This window comes from Chinchilla lanigera, unplaced genomic scaffold (assembly GCF_000276665.1).
Source record: "Chinchilla lanigera isolate Chin_1 unplaced genomic scaffold, ChiLan1.0 scaffold00009, whole genome shotgun sequence".
NCBI lineage: Eukaryota > Metazoa > Chordata > Mammalia > Rodentia > Chinchillidae > Chinchilla > Chinchilla lanigera.
The window spans coordinates 9,620,504-9,632,954 of NW_004955410.1; the positions used below are offsets into that span (position 1 = coordinate 9,620,504).

The 12,451-nt window shown below is 48.2% G+C and overlaps 1 protein-coding gene and 1 long non-coding RNA gene across 3 annotated transcripts in view; one reads left to right on the forward strand and one right to left on the reverse strand.

Moving 5' to 3' along the window:
- Window positions 1–12,451, forward strand: part of Lhfpl3 (lipoma HMGIC fusion partner-like 3) — a 511,907-nt gene that overhangs the window by 498,650 nt on the left and 806 nt on the right. The window lies entirely within an intron of this gene.
- On the reverse strand, window positions 8,874–11,358 carry LOC106147800. Its single transcript, XR_001232770.1, has 3 exons — window positions 11,179–11,358; window positions 9,504–10,840; window positions 8,874–9,013 (listed from the first exon to the last, which is right to left on the reverse strand). It is a non-coding gene; the product is annotated as an uncharacterized LOC106147800 (long non-coding RNA).

A 12,451-nucleotide genomic window follows, 5' to 3' on the forward strand; every position in this document is an offset into this window, starting at 1 on the left:
ACAAGATCACCCATGTGGTTTGATTTTGGTTTGATTTTTCAGTAGGTACATATCACATTCATAAAGTAGAAATTTAAAAATTCATGCTGGGGGCCAGGGACATAGCTCAGTGGGGCAAGTGCCTGCCTGGTAAGCGCAAGGTCATGAGTTCAATTCCCGGTACCTAAAAAAATAAAAATAAAAAATAAAAATTCAAGCTGAACCCAGGTACGGTGGCACATGCCTGTAATGCCTGCACTCTGGGAAGCTGAGGCAGGAGGATCACAAGTTTAAGCCCAACATAGGCAACAGAATGACTTAGGGAGCCCCTGTCTCAAAATGGGAAATAAAAGGGGCAGGAGACGCAGCTCAGTGAAAAGACCCAGGGTTCAGTCCCCAGCACCACTAAAAAAAAAGAAAAAAGAAAAGATTCAAGTTGGTATGCCCTGGTATATTACACCATCTCAAAATTATGTTCAATCAATTTTTCCTACTAAGGAGCAGTCCAAACAGCACCTCCTAGAAGTGCTCACTCATTCCTTCTCTTCTGCTCATCGGTGCCCCCACCCCAAGCAGACCAGAGGCCCTGAGGCAGGCTGTAAGTAGTCCCCAGGCCGGGACCCCGGGATCCTAATCTTCCCTCCATTCCCTGCTTTGAATCACAACTCCCTGTACAGCTCAGGGGGAAATGCCCAGGTGCTGCCCTGAGCCCCTGGCCTCAGTTTACCAGTGGGGGACACTAAGCAGCTGGGGACACTAAGCGGCTAGGTATGCACCTGAGTAGTAGCAGGGAGATTGTGCAGAGTCCTCCAGGCCACTGGCGCGCCCACGTCAGAGGCACCCGGTCCCCATGATCAGAGTCACAGCCGAATGGCCCCACAGTTAGCCTTCTCATGCATGGGCCAAGAGCTGTTCCCCTGAATCACAAGTCCCCTCAAGGACTGGTTAGCGTGGGAAGCCTTTCCAAGACCCAGAAACCTGTGCCCTGTCTGTGCAAGACGGATGTCCCATTATAGTGACTAAGCAGTGGACAAAGAGAAAAATGGCGTCACGACTGGGAGCATTATTCAGCCCTCCTATCTCTGACAGCCACCAGAGGCGACAATAATAAAGAAAGGAGAAATGGTGTAGACAAGTTGATGGGAACCGTCTGTGGGGAACAGCTCTTGTCGGGACTAAACTCCCATCGCACTCTGCCTGGATTGTTGGATCTCACTGGATGCATCCGGTCGCTCTGCACAAAGTTAATCCTGCTGCCAGGAATCTAAGAAAAAGAAATTGGAAGCATTCTTTTCCATGGTGATGACTTCCAAGTCCTTCTGCAAGTGGGAGGGTTTTCTGTGGTAATACTTTATATATTGATCACAGATTTTCTTTTCAGCATCCTTTCAGTAAGAATGCATTGAGGTGGGCAGGGGATGTAGCTTAGTGGCACAAGTGCCTGCCTGGCAAGGGCAAGGGCCTGAGTTCGACTCCTGGTACCAAAAAAAAAAAAAGAAAGAAAGAAAGAAAGAATGCATTGAGATGATGGGGCATGGTGGCACATACCTGTAATCTCAGCACTCAGGAGGCTGGGGCAGGAGGATCAGTTCAAGTTCAAGATGAGCCTGGGCTACGAAGTGAGCTCAAAGCCAGCCTGAACTGCATAGCAAGACCCTTTCTCAAAAAAAAAAAAAAAAAAAGAATGCATTGAGGCATGATTTCTCTCATATGAGAAAGCCAAGATATAAATATATTAAAAAGAAAAATAGGGAGATCGATCTTTTGCAAATGGAAGGCGGACCAAGGGACAGAGATGGGGAGGAGGGAAAGGAGGAAAAGGGAAGGTGAAGAGAATTAGGATGTGTTATGGACATGTATCAACTCCCCATCATGAATGCACTGCAAATTCATATTAGAAAATAAAAAGTTTGCCTGGTGTGGTGGCGCACGCCTGTAATCCCAGCACTTGGGGAGCTGAGCAGAGAGGATCACTGTGAGTTTGAGGTCAGCCTGGGCTACATAGCAAATTCAAGGCCAGCCTGAACTAACAGTATGACCCTATCTCAACTACCCCCCCGCAAAAAAAAAACAGAAAGCAACCTTCTCTGGGGTTAAATCTGTTGCTATGTTTCCTCCACTTTCCAGCCCACAGCCTGCTCCCAAGTGGAGCTGCACTCGCAGCACTTGGGCGGCGTCCTTGGTGCCTATGAAAGCAGCAAGGGCTCTCACTGGTGCCGAGTGAGCACTAAGACACTGCGGATTTATTATCTCATTGTTTGTCCAAATGAGAAAAACTTCCAGGGAGGTCTCAGAAGATGTTTTTCTCAATTCTACGCTATTCCATTTCCTGTCTGTGCCTCCCAGGGAGGGCGTCCATGCTACCCTCATTCCTTAAAACCACCCTGCAAAGCAGGCGTTCCGTCAGGGATGAGAACACAAGGCCGCGACAAGTATAATGTCTTGGCCCCACCTGGGAAGCACCACCCGAGAATTCTAAAGCCGGGGTGCTGCCTAGAGGACACTGAAATATCGCGCATCCCCTGAGACACTAGGTGCTCGTTCAGTAGGTCAGAACCCTGAGCGCTGTAGAACCCCAAATTCTCCTGTAACCAAAATGCAAGAGGACCCAGGCTGGATTAGTGAGACAGTAGCCTTGGCCATACAGAATTTATAAGTCCGGTTTCTGAAGCAGGGTTCCCCAAAGCCACAGGCTTTCCTTCTGCTCTTCACCAAAGTGGCTTTGCAGAAAGCTCAGTACACCTCAGGGTGAAGCTGCGAGCCGACGCTGGCTAGTTGCTGTCTCCCAAGATGCGCCCTAGGCCGAGGTTGGGACGTGCCTGCTTTCTGGATGACCCTGCGGTACCTGTTGACTGTCTTTCTTTATTATCACCCCAGGATGGAGTCAAATCCACTACGGTGACCTTTCCTTTTCTGAACTCCTAATCATCCGTCCCCCAGGGAGCTGTCTCATCCTCTCCTGCCACAGCCGACCTTCCTGCCTCCCAGCAGGTTTCTACTGCCTGCAGTCGTTGTGCGAGAGCTGGCACGTTGGGAAGATTTGTGAGACTGGGCTGCAGAGACAGCAGGGGGCAAAGCGGGAGTTTTCCAAGCAGATCCCCTGGAGCCTGAGCTGCAGGGGGAAGAGGTTGGGGTGCCCAGAGGCCGGGGAAGGTGGGGCTCTGCTTCCCACTCAAGTGTGTTCCACCTGCGGAACTGGGGTTCCTAAAAGATTCACAGGGCAAAGCTTTACAGAGGACAACGAGACACAGCCAGAAAACCAGTGGGGAAAGGACGGCGTCCTGGGCCTTCAGTCACCTGGAAGGCTTGGGGCAAATTGCTTCACCTCACTGGGTCTCAGGATGCTTATTAAAAAAAAACGGGTTGGTGCTCGCTTGAGTGTGCTCACACCACCAAACACCACAGGTGCAACAGCTGAAGCACAGGAGTTTATTTTCTCACAGTTGTGCGTGCTGGAAGACCGGACTGAGGTTGGTGTCTCCCGGAGCCCCTGTCCTTGGCTTGCAGGTGCATCTCTCGCTGTGTCCCGAGAGCCTTTTCCCTGTGCACACACCTCAGGGGTCTCTTCCTCTCCCTGGAGGGCCACAGGTCTATTGGGTTAGAGTCTTCGGTCACATTTGACCTTCATTACCTCCTTAAAGGCTCTGTCTCCAATACAAAGGAGACACAGTTCGGTTCCTAACAATGCCTGGGACTTCTCCCAACCAACGCCTGAGCTCACTGAGCAACCCTGTGTGTAGCCGCTGGGGACACAGAGCTTAGCAGACGCGGCTCTTGTTCTCTTGGAGCTCACTGGCCAGAAGGAGGAGATGTCTGAGAGAGGATGCTTGGAGCAAAATGGAAACCTGAAAAAGAGAAAGGAAATGCCACGCAGTAAGCAACTTGAGATTCGAAAGCCAGAGAGAGGGGCTGGGGATTTAGCTCAGCGGCAAAAAGCGCCTGCCTGGCAAGCGCAAGTTCATGAGTTCAGTTCCCGGTACCGGAGAAAAAAAAAAAAAGAAAGCCAGAGAGAGAAAGGGCCTTGGCAGCAGGCACAGGGCAGCGGGGTGGGATGCGGTCCAGGAGGCTGAGCCCAGGCTGAGGCAGGACGCGAGAAGACAGGCTGGCCCCCAGCATGGACAAGGCCACGCAGGATGGATTCGGTCGCGCTGTGTCATTTCTACAGAGTTTCAAGCTGAAGAACAATCCGTTCATATTGACATTTTAGAAAGCCCTAACACAGCAATTAGCCTGTCTCTGCCTCTCCATTCCTGCTACACGGTTTGTGGCTAACCAGTGTCAGCGGGTCAGTGACGGATGCCACAGCTATCAAACGCCTTCATCCTCGGTTATGTCTGGGGGGGTGTCACTAGATCTTGATTATAAATCGCCACTAGATCCCGAAGTCCACTTCCCCTTGGGCTACAATCAAGGCGCTCATCATATCTGAATGTCTTATTTCATGACAATACCATCACATGGGTAATTAGGACCAGAGCTGTTAAATTTGTGGTAATAAAGACACATAAAGCCTCATGATCCTGAAATTTCTGCCTGAAGGACACAGGTCTGTTTCCCGGAGCAAGGAAAAGAGCTTATTACCATAAGCTTGGCACATATTAGAAAAAAGAAAAGGAAATACCATTTGGATTTTTATAGGTAACACTGACTCCAGGCACTCTGAGAAATTTCCAGAAATAGTCCCTTTCTTATTGTAACTTCTATGCTAAAAGAGGATAGGCATGCAGTAAAGCAATTTGATGCACAAATACAGAAATGTCAATATACATTGTCCAGGTAACATAATTAAACAGATAAACTTGCTATAAATGTAGTAGACAAAGAAAACAGGTTTGTTTTTGAGTAAAAGTTAAGCCAGAATATGATATGCATTCCAGGCAATCTGCTAAGAGATTGCGGACACACAGGAATCTCACCCTTGTCTATAGTCAAAGCAGCTCAACCTATCAGATACAAATTCCCAGGATGAGCAATAGCCAGTCCTTCCTGGAGGTGTGTGCACCATTCCCTGCACCTTAATTCCTCGGGTCATTGGGGTGACCATCTGTGTCAGTTAATGGGCTTTCTACATAGAAAAAAATAACAATAAACTCCTCCTGTCTGGGACATAAGGTAGTTTTGTAACTGGAAGCAAGATGCCAGTGGGATATAGAAAAAATTGAGAACATTTCCAAGTGGAAAACAGGGATATTATCTCCCTTGACGTTTACATTTCAAAGAGATGGCTCCCATATATTTCCACATGTCCCTGGGAAGGCCAGGCGTGGTGGTGCATGCCTGTAATCCCGCACTCAGGAGGCTGAGGCAGGAGGACTGCCATGAATTCGAGACCAGCCTGGGCTAGAAAGTGAGCTCAAGGCCAGCCTGAACTGCATAGTGAGACCCTGTCTCAAAAAAGACCAAAAAAAAAAAAATGTCCCTGGGTCAAAAAGCTCCTAAGAGCCTTATTTGGTGTCTTTTCTTTTTTTCTTTTTTTTTTTGGTCTTTTTGAGACAGGGTCTCACTATGCAGTTCAGGCTGGCCTTGAGTTCACTTTGTAGCCCAGGCTGATCTCGAACTTGCAATGATCCTCCTGCCTCAGCCTCCCGAGTGATGGGATTATAGGTGTGTGCCCAGTTAGAGTTTCTCAAATGGCTACACAGTCTATAGAGTGGTGCACACCCATCATCCAGCAACTCCAAAGGCTGAGGCCGGAGGATCAAATATCCAAACCAAGCCTATGGAATTTAATGACTCAGTGAGACCCTGCCTCAAAAAAATTTTTAAAAAAGCCTGGGGAGGTAGGTCACTGTAAAGGTTCAATCCCCAGGATCATTAATTAATTAATTTTTTTTTTTTGCTTTAAAAGCTTGGTATAACAACCTCCCACAAGGAATGTAATCATTATGTACTGCAAATAAATACTAATAAAAATTAAGAATTGGACAAAATGTTTTTAAAACAACAAGCATAGTACCCACCTGCATTCCCAGCACTCTGAGAGGCTGAGCCAGGAAGATCACAAGTTTAAACCCAGACCCTGTGTTAAAAGAAAAAGAGCTAAGGATACAGCTCGGTTCAATCCTCAGTACTGAAGTTGAAAAAAAAAAAAAAAAACAGCTGCAGATGAGCCTAGTGGTGGAGCACCTCTTAGCATGCCTGAGTCCCTGGGTTCAATCCCTAATACTGCAAAAACAGAAATTCACACATATTTCAAAGAGCCAGAGAAACAATTTACAAGTTTTCTAAAGGAAATGTTATAAGACAGGGAAGGAAGGAGAAGTCTCTTCCCTTATTTTCTTTTTTGTTTTTTGTTTTTTGTTTTTTGTTTTGAGACAGGGTCTCCCTATGCAGTTCAGGCTGGCCTTGAGCTCACTTTGTAGCCCAGGCTGGTCTCAAACTCACAATGATCCTCCTGCCTCAGCTTCCTGAGTGCTGGGATTACAGGCATGTGCCAACACACCCGGCTTTCTTCCCTTATTTTCAACAAGGAGAATAAAGCCTCTTATTTTTATTTGTCCTTATAACATCAAGGTAAAAATTCATCTCTAAACAATGATACTCATACTAATGACAGAAGTAGTTGGTATATCATAGTCTTGCTCTGTACGTGACTTATTTAATGCTAACAATAGCTCTATGTGGGAGGCTGGGCTTCTCCCCATTTTACACATGGGAATACTAGGCCAGGTAACATGCCCAAAGAGACAGACCTATAAGTGCTTGTATGAGTCAGCTTTTCTGTTGCTGGGACACAATGCCCAACACCCACAACTTCACTGGCATGTGGCTTCAGAGGGTCCAGTCCATGGTCAGCTGGCTCCAAGGGAGAAACATCATGGTGGAAGGCTGTGGTAAAGATGTTCAGTTCGTGGCAGCCAAGAAGCAGGGCAGGGTCATGGCCCAGACCCATGCAGTCCCTCAAGGTCGCCTCTCCATGACCCACCCAGACACACAGAAGTGTGCTTCACTAACCCACTAGGTGGCTCTCAAACCGATCAAGTTGACAGTCTTAACCGTCCCAGAAGCTGATGCTTAGAGGAAGGCCTGAGAAGCTGCATAGTCAATGGCAAGAGTCAGAGATGGATTTAATACACAGGAACCAATTCATATGTGGGTTTTGTGTGTAGTGATACCCAAATGAGTTTTGCATTTAGTTGTATTTTTAATGGATTGTCCTGACCACAGGGTAAAGTTTTAGTGCATGGTTTTGTTCACAAAATGGAAAGGCAAATTAATTATAAAAAATGTAAGAGCACGCTAGGAGATACTGAAGTGGAAATGGCATATTAAGATTGCCGCATTAATTAGGTGATACCAGTAGCATACTAGGTCCACCCTGCTATGGACCTATCTACCTTTCGGGCTTTACTAGTGAGAGATTTTTGATCTGGAATGGTTTCAATGGAAGATGGAATGGTTTCGATGTTTCAAGTCTACACAGCAAAGTGAACATTATCAGGACTCGTAAACCAGGAGCACATCCCATTCTCAATATCCTGCGTCTGTTTTCTTGCTTTTGATCCACTCCTCAGTATTCATTAATGGGGATAAGAGGAAGAAAAATAGGAAGAGATACTCATGAATAAACAATCACAATTCCTTCTCATGAATTACTTTCTGAGAAAAGGTCAGGAAGTGTTGTGCCTGATGTTAAAGTCTGATTGTCCTGTAATCCCAGCACTCTGGAGGCTGAGGCAGGAGGATCACTGTGAGTTTGAGACCAGTCTGGGCTACATAAATGAGTTTAAGTCTATAACATATAAAAATAACATGAAAGGATCAGGGCCTGCCTCTCAGGCCATTTTATGCCCCTGCCCAGCACAGAAGATCTGCGTAAGTAATCCAAACAGTTTTAGCACCTGTCCTCCATGCCCGATTTGTTGAAATCAGTGTCCCAGATCTAAAAGGAATCAGGAAGAAACAGAGGGGGAAAAAAGAGACATTAAGAAAGGCAGGAAGAGACACAAAGAAAGTGCCAGGCATGGCAGCGCATGCCTGTAATGCCAGCACTCTGGAGGCTGAGGCAGGAGGACTGTTGCAAGCCCCACTGGGTCAAAGTCTACATGTTTAGCGAGGCACTAGGGGAAGATGCACTCCGTTGGACCACTTTTTGGCTCCACATAGCACCAAGGCCTCTCCACATTGTCACCCCAGCGAGGGATTCAGCTATCACTGGTACTCGAAAGAACCCTGACGTCACTGATCATCAGAGGAATCCAAGGTGAACCACAAGGAGCTATTGCCCTGCACCCATTAGGACGGCCACTGCTAAGGAAGCACAACGAAGCCCAAGAGCTGGCACAGTGAGGAGAAGCTGGGGCCGCTGTGCACCGTCGGTGGGATTGCAAAGTGATGTGACCACCACAGACCACAGCATGGAGGTTCCTCAAAGAACTACCACGGGAGCCAGGCATAGTGGCATACACCCGTAATCCCAGCTGCTCTGAAGGCTGAGGCAGGAGAATCCCAAGTCCCAGAAGGTAGGGTCAAGTTAGCAAGACCTTGTCTCAAGAAATTTAAAAAGAGGCCTTTTGCTCTTGCTGCTTGAACTGTTGCCCCTTTGCCACGTGCCACTCTGCCTCAGAGCCAGCTGATAATGGACTGAAACCTCTACAAACTGTGAGCTAAATAAACCTTTCCTCCTCTAAAAAACAGAGAGAGAGAGAAAGAAAGAAAGAAAGAAAGAAGAAAAAGAAAGGAGAGAAAGAGAAAAGAAATTTTACAAAGGCTGGGGATATAGCTTAGTGCAAGGCTCTGGGTTCAATCCCCAGTACCCTCCTCAAAAAAGGGGTAAAAAGAAAGGAGAAGAAGCTTAATGCAGAAAGTTTTATGCTTTTTACCACACACACAAAATGAACCTGAGGACTGTTAAAGCCCAGATTCCAGGGAAAAAACCCTTAGCCCATCTCTCACAGGAGCAGTGAGAGCATCTGCAGCCGTCTTTGCCACGCCACCACGGGCCTGTCAGGTCTCAGCAGCGGAGGACACCGATGGTGAGCTATTCTTTCCTTCCAGACTGCACTGGGCCTCCTAGGAAGGGCGGCGGAAGTCCCTGTGGAGACGGGACCAATTGGAAACAGCAGAGTGGGAGAAACTGACAAAGCTCATTTAGCCAATGAGAAAAGTGCCCTGGAATTGCTCCCTTACTCATTTGCACAGCACAGATTCCCCAGCCATTCTGCCAGAACGCCAAGCTCCTTCCTTTCTCAGTGCCTGTCCTCACCCCACCCCCAGCTGTCCTAACCCAGGGGGCTCCAGACCCTCACTGCATAGGCCACGCAGGAACAATCGGCAGAAACCAAGCACAGGGGACCTTTCAACACCAGTAAACACATAGAAAATTCAGCAGAGTAGCATTTAGCTAGCCTGGACAAAGCAGCCATTATAAATACTGCTCTGATGAGCAGTGGTTCAAATGACAGCTTCGGAAAGGCTTTGCACGGAGCCCCTTGGAAATGGAACATGGGCAAGTCGGAGCCCATGACACGTTACAAGGTCAAACCTGACCGCACAGAGCTCCAAAGCGGCGCTGAGTGACTTACTTATTCAGTCCTGCTCAGGGCAGGCCTGGGCGAATGTGACATCTTTTCAGTTGCATCCCCTGATAGGCAATATCCACGGCGCATGGAAAATGTTAGCAGAAGTTTTGAAAACAGCAGAGTGTTGTACAAGACAGTGATTACGGTGTGGCCTCCACCTTCTACGGTGTGGCTTCCACCAAATTCTGCAGACTATCCCGATGCTCCACGGCCTCAAGACAAACGGAATAATGACCACATCAGGGGAGGAAAATCCTGCCTTTTATTCTCTTCCACTGGTCTCCACAGGTCTGTTTGAACAGCTGGCCTCTCCCAAACCTTTGGGTGGGAAACTCCGCAGGGCATGCTATCTAAGTAATGGTAATGGCGTCCTAATTTACTCCTCCAGAAAAGTGTCTTCTTGATATTACGTGCGGAGGGTTTGTGCTCTGAGCACCGCTGGAACCAATATCCTGCTTATTTTTGGCCTTGCAGTCTGCAGAACTCTCACATGCCCTGGGCTTCTTGTTGCACGTTGGTGTCATATACTAGGAAGAAAAACTGTCTGGTGGTAGCGGGGTCTAAGTAACTTAAACTTGAGCAAACATTCCATGCAAGCCTCATGACAAGCACCCTGCGCTCTGGGCAGAACCAGTACCAGGACCAGGCAAACTCAGCGCTTACTGTGGAAAATTTAAGGAGGCACTGGCCCCGCGCCCTCGTGGCCCTGTGCACGAGCCTCCAAGTTTGAACCCCAGGCACCTCGCTCGCTTCCTTCATTCCTGAGGCCAAGTTCTCTGGGTTTGCGCTGCCATTTTTTCTGTTTGCTCCTCACCTATCTGCCCACCATCGATGCTGTGGTGGGGTGTGTAGTCCTGTGTTGATAACAGACAACGCAGGGAGCCTCCAAAAGAGCGGAGTGACTGACGAACGGTGAGATTACAGTGAGAGGTCCAAGGAGAGGTCAGGCCAGATGGAGGCCACAGGTGACCCAAGACTACAGCAGACCCAAGAAGGGCTGCTTATGATCATTTGTCCTGGTCTGGTCAGGCCAGGGCCGTGGGCACATGTGGTGGAGGGGGAGGATGCTGCTTGTGTGATGGCCACAGCGTTCCCTTTCTAGGAGGGACTCAGGGTCTTCCTAGGGAGCCGTCCACCCTGCAGGACGAACGCAGTTATGGATGTGATTGCGGGGGAGCTGATTTGAAACCCTCGCAACGCCCATCACGCCCAGCCCAGCTCACTGAGAACGGGTCCCACGCAGCCTGGGATGCAGCACTGGACACAAGTACTTCCTTCCTGCGATCTCCTAGTTTTCCTTCATCCTGTGATGTCAGGAAGCCAATCCGGGCAGCTTAGAGCTGGGGAAAGAAAAACAGGGAGTCTCTGGTTCATGGATGCCAATAAATTAGTCACATCAGAAGACTTTTCCATCGTGAAATTGGGAGGGTGTTTAAGAATCTCAAGAAGACGGGAAGGACCTCCTTGCCCGCCTCTCCCCCTTCATCACACACACAGGCGTAGCCCTGAGCATGTCCACATCACCCCTCTCCCCCGCGTGCCTAGCGACTTTGCAACACCCAGCCCCCAACTGTCTCCCAAATGTTTACACCCCCTGCCACACACAGTCCTCTTTCCCCATTCGAAATGCCTTCCCCATCTTACCGGAGAACCCAGACATCCCCTCGTGTAGACTTACAATAGAAAATACTCAGAGATGCAGAATCATGCTAGAGTGGCATCACGAAGCTCCAAGCCTGACTTTGAATCCCACCAGGCAGGAGCGCCTCTCAAGGTTCGGAGCCACCAGGAGCACAGTGCAAAGCTTCAGAGGTTGCTCCTGCTGCTTTAACACAGTCAGAAGAAGCCGGGCATGGTGGCACACGCCTGTAATCCTAGCACTCCAGAGGTTGAGGCAGGAGGATTTTTGCAAGTTCGAGATCAGCCTGGGCTACAGAGTGAGCTCAAGGCCAGCCTGAACTGCATAGCAAGACCCTGCCTCAAAGAGACCCAAAAAAACCACTGTCAGAAGAAAGCAGCCCCTTCCATAGTGCTCCTGCCAGATGGTTCAGGCTTACTGGACCATTAGAGACTCGTCATCACTATAACACGTCTTCCTTAATTACCCCTTGTGTGGCGGGTACATTAAAGTAACGGAGTCCTCTTGCTGAGAGAAGTTCATTAAGATCATAACATGCGGCGGGTTTCTAAAGTGTGATGAAAACGACCACAGAAGCCTTCAGGTCGCTCTAGCACACACTCAGGGGCCGTCACCCGCCCTTGTAGTTCAAAACCCTCCATGGTGCCTGTTTCCCTTCAGCCCACATCTGCCGCAGCGGCCAGGCAGGTGCATTTATTCATCTTCACAGGCACCCTGAAGCCTGGGTTCGTGGTGCTAACGTCTATGAAAATCATCCAAAGGATGAGGCTGATCAGACTCCACTTATACTCTAGTTTTGTTCATAACAGGCGTAGTCCCTAGTCTACTGGAGAAAAGGGAAAGCAGCCATCTCCTGAGGACAAAAAAAAGAAAAAAAAAGCAAGAGACCAAATAGGTCGCTGGGCATGGTGGTACACATCTGTGATCCCAGCATTTGGGAAGCTGAGGCAGGAGGATCACCATGAGTTTAAGGCTACCCTGCGCTACATAGTGAGTTCAAGGCCAGCCTGAGATACATAGCAAGACCCTTTCCCTAAACAAACAAACAAAAAATATCAAGTAGATCTTTACACACAAAGATGCCCGTCATCTGTAATAAGAAGGAAATGAAAACCGCCCATATATCTGACAATAGTGAAATAGAGAGTGGAGTATTGAGCACGGGTGGGAGACGTATGTGAATAAAATGGAATGTTAATATGGCTGTTGGAAATTTATATGGGATATCTTACTGGAAATGTATAAAATTTTTAATTGAATGATGTAATATTAAAAACCTCATTTATATGACTCCAACTGTATAAAGTAAGTA